Below are 4,718 nucleotides of genomic sequence, written 5' to 3'. Positions count from 1 at the left end.
ACTACGGAAAGTTCAAAGGAAAACCCACTTATCTAGATGCAATCAGTCTTTGCTTGATGATCACATACTTGTCCGTAAAACTTTACAAAAAAATAGCGATTTTTCATTCATGTGAGGGATTGTTGGGTTCAATATGTATGAAAAAGGTGTGAATGGAAAATGGAGGGACACAACCTTTGAGGAAAAGACATATTATTTTGAAAAAGGAGTGTCTATTCAGATAGTTGTTTCTGTTCAGAAAAAGACACAATTTTTCGAATGAACAAACATGACTCTTCCAAAGGATACACCTTTTCAGATGAACCATTGCCACCTTTGGAAAGGGGCACTTGATGGCTATATAAACCTGCATTTATCCACAGGTTTATGAATGAAAAATTTTCTGAAATAAAAACTCTTCTTGTCTTCAAAACATTTTTTGTGATCAATTTGAGTGAGTTCGACGAATCCAATCATTTGAGGTACCACTATAGTTGGATTGAAAGCCATTTTATCCTGGGAGAAAGATTCCAAAACTTTAGGTACAGTGAGGGAAATTATTCCTTAAGGACACTCCGTGAAGTTGGGGGACTTGGCTTTATATTTCTATTTCATCTTAATTTCTGAAAAAATAAAACACACTTCTTAGAAAAATCACTTTAATCTTGTGTTGAGGGTGTTTTTGTACTGCATAGTGTTTTTGTTTTTCACTTGAACTAGTGTTGAAGTTGTTGTGCCTAAATACAAATTCTTGTACCCAAAAATACATAAAAGATAACAAAGGCAACATAAAATAACAATGAACAACAACTTATATTCCTGTGTAACTTGAGATGGTCAAATTGCTTAGCTTGGCAACAACACATTTGTCAATGTAGTGCCAATAATCAAAATACTGTCCAGTGCAATGCTTGTGTCAAAATTCATCACCTTTTATCCTTTTAGTACATGTTTGATATTCCTTTAGTTGCCTTACACACTTAGGGTTGCAACTTATTTTCAGTGTCGCTGCAAGTATTTTACCCATAGTCTCCTATGATTTTCGCCAACTTCATCCACCGCAAGACCGCATCCCTCGGTTAATCAAACTCTTTATATCATCATACAATCATCCTAAAATGTAGTAGTAGTATAGTTTCATTACTATAAATAGCTTTGTTTACAAAACTATGTTACATAATTTGCAGATACATAACCACAATTACATACTTTATCTGAATCTTTTTACTTACACTTAGTATTGCATACAATCCTTGTAGTGTCCAAATGGCCATACACTATGCACAAACTGCATAATTAGAGCACAAATTGTTGTCCTACTTGCCAAGTTGAACTTGGAAATATAAGGTGCTTAGCCTTAGAGGAAGTAGCAAAGTCACTGGAATTGTCCTGCAGACATCAAAATCTCGGATGTCACAAAATATTAGCTTACAATAGAAAGCTAAAACACGAAAGACATTTGCAAATTTAGTCCTTATCATTGTCCTTAAGCTGGATCAGAATGCTCGATAAAAGGGGAAATTCCAACACTCATATTGAATCTCAAGGAGGATCACAAAGTTGATATGCACATTAAATCATTGATATGTTAAATCAAATGCAGAGGAAGTTGAGAATGCAATATGGATGCTCACAGTAAGTGTTAGTTTTGGTCTTTAAGTTTTGTTTAGTGATGTACACTATAGTTTTGATAACATTCAATATTTATCAACTCATACCCAAATTGTGCGTTCAACTGCATGCATAGAAGAAAATAATTAGCAGATGATATGATACATGAATATATGCTATGCCAAAGAATTAAAGACTGATAACAATTTATCTTCAAGTTTTGACTTTATTTTTCTTGATTTTTTGAAAAAAAAAAAAAAAATCCATTATTCATAAATGTATCCCTATTTCCTCTATTTTCTTGGATTGAGTGTGGGGATTAGCACCAAATTGAAGATAACAACAGTATTCGAATGCAGTCGCAAAAGATGACAATATAAGCAACATTTGAAAATCTCAAAATCAACAACAAACATGAACATAATGCAACAAAGAAGATTTCCAAAAGCAGAAGAACAACCTTCTAGAGATATGACACTTTCACTGGAATTAGAAGGTAATGCACAGTTCCTTACTACCTCACCGCCCACCAATTTCCTTTGCAAAAACTGAATTCAAATTCAAGAAATAGTCATCATAATTGTGCAAGAATTATTGATAAACATTTATGTTGAAACTACACTTTTTAAATCACATTCTCTTACCGCATATGTATAAAGAGATATATGGATATGTCAAAGAACTTATACTTCTCCGGATAAAGAATTTTTGGGGGAGAAGTGTCAACACCTGTTTAGATGAATCTTATGAACTGGAACCAACTATGGGTGCTTTCAAGAGTGAAATCTAAGTATTTTCTTTTGTCAACAACACCTTGGATCTATATTTCAAAGATTGTAAGAATCTACACTTCCGTAACATTAAATATTGAATTCTCCCAACACGTTTCTTCAAAATACCTTAATAAAGAACAACAGTCAACACAAACACTCAACCAATTAGCATAAATTTGAAAAGTAATTCATAAAAATTGAATGCAAAACAAACTGCGTAAAAAGAAAACTAATTTGCTCAACTCAAAATGGGAGAAACCCAGAAGGTAAATTGCCCAAAAAAATGAAGTCGGCACCTTCAAAATTACTTTAAAAAAGCAAAACAACTTAATCCATTAGCAAAAATCATGAAAATAACCCGTGAAAATTGCATCTTGAACAAACTCTAAAAAGAAAACTAACTTGCTAAAGTCGAAATGGGCAATTGTGCAGACAAAGCCTCCATTGATTGATTAATTCAAATGTAGATTTGACTTGCTCTGTTTGTAATTCTCACACAATTTAAGACTAGTTACGGAGTAGGTTGTGAATACCCATGTCTTATTAAGTGCATGTAATGCACTGTGAACGTGGAGGAAATTAAAAAGGGAATAGTTACGTGGGGTGAGAGAATTGAGGAAATGATGTGGTTTAATTTATTAAAATCTTTTTTCTTCTTTTGTTTTTTTATTTTTTTTGTATTAAAGGTTACTATACAAATATTAAAAATATAGATAGAATCTTTAGTTTTTTTTTTTTTTAATACAAACACAATAAGTTTCTTTCTCATGAAGTTTGTAATAATATAGAATATACATGAAATATATTTATAAATTAAATTAAATAGATAACCATCATTATAACTAAAAATATCACAAAATTTGAATTTTTAAGAAAGTTGTGTAGTTAATTTTATTTTGTGGGAGTTAAAAGTTTTTTTCATTTCGACTTTTAAATCTTAATTTTTTTTTTTTAAATGTGGCGTATTGTAACAATTTTTTGGTGAGTTGTAGTAGATATATAATAAAATATTGTATTAGAAAGTATAAGTATTTAAATTATTTTAATTTAATTTTAGAAAAATAATAACTACTAACGAACCATTACCTAATTTAACTAAGTTATCCTAATATTAAACGCATGGCATAATTATAGGCCGCCACTTAGCAATATCTAAGGCAAGACTTTCTTACTATTTAGTATATATAGATTTAGATTATATTAACAAAATAACAAAAGGAAAAATAGCTATATAACAAAATAGTTTATATTACAAAATAGCTATATAACAAAATCATTTAATTTTAAATAATCAAACTTTATATGTGCAAGACACGTGGGCTTAAAATAGTTTTTTTTCCTTTAAAGGGAAAACCATATAAATATATAATTTTAGAGTTTATATTACAAAATCTACCAATATTATTTTTTATTGGAGATCTTTCAAAAATAACTACATTTTACTGGAAAACTCACCTTTCATAGCCATATTTTACATAATTATCATTTATATCTGTTGTATTCAATTTACGCCCGCTGTATTCGATTTTATCAATAGTTTGTATTCATATAAAATATAAATATAGTACCATTTAGCTGTTGTATTCGATTCACAGCCATTGTATTCACTTTTACATAGTGGTCTGTATTCATAAAAACATAAAAATACACTATATATTTAGTCTTGCCAAAAACACTACCATTTTTTTCTTTTTATTTTTTTATATTTCTTCTTTTTCGTGTTTTCCTCGTTTTTTCTTCTTCTTTTTTCTTCTTTTTCCTATTTTTATTTTTTTTTTCATTTTTTTTATATATTTTTCTCTTTCATCTATCTCTCTTTCTTTTTTCTTTTATTTTTATTTTCTTTTTTGTACTTATTTTCTTATCATTTTTTTATTCTATTTTATATTTTTTGTATTTTAAAAAAATATAACTACTCGAGTTTAAGTCATTGATGATAACGTAAATACCATAATTATTTATCTATTTGTAATCACACCGTCATTTATATTTTTGTATTCATTGATACAACTATATTTGTATTTGTATTTTAAAGTTCGCTCTTGTATTTGTATTTTGTAGTTCGCATTTATATTTGTATTTTATAGTTCACACTTGTATTTGTTTGTTCGCACCATCATTTATATTTTATATAATTCGCACTTGTATTTTAAAGAACTGTTTTGAATTTGTATTTTATAATTGACTGTATATTATATTGGATTATATTTGTATTATGATTTTATTGTGTTTGTATATTTAAATTATATTTGTATTTGTATTCTATTTTCGTCGATGTCTTTTTATTTTTAAAGAATTATTTTGTATTTGTATTTGTAAGTTGATTGCATATTGTATTTAGCCGTGATTATGTAC

The 4,718-nt window shown here is 28.6% G+C and overlaps 1 pseudogene; it reads right to left on the bottom strand.

The window, feature by feature from the left end:
• Positions 1–663: 663 nt before the first annotated feature.
• Positions 664–3,058, bottom strand: LOC107865097 (annotated as a pseudogene).
• Between the last annotated feature and the right edge of the window lie 1,660 nt (positions 3,059–4,718).

This window comes from Capsicum annuum, chromosome 3, assembly GCF_002878395.1.
Source record: "Capsicum annuum cultivar UCD-10X-F1 chromosome 3, UCD10Xv1.1, whole genome shotgun sequence".
Classification (NCBI taxonomy): domain Eukaryota; kingdom Viridiplantae; phylum Streptophyta; class Magnoliopsida; order Solanales; family Solanaceae; genus Capsicum; species Capsicum annuum.
The sequence above is the reverse complement of the archived record's forward strand: the minus strand, read 5'-3'. Positions and strand labels throughout refer to the sequence as shown.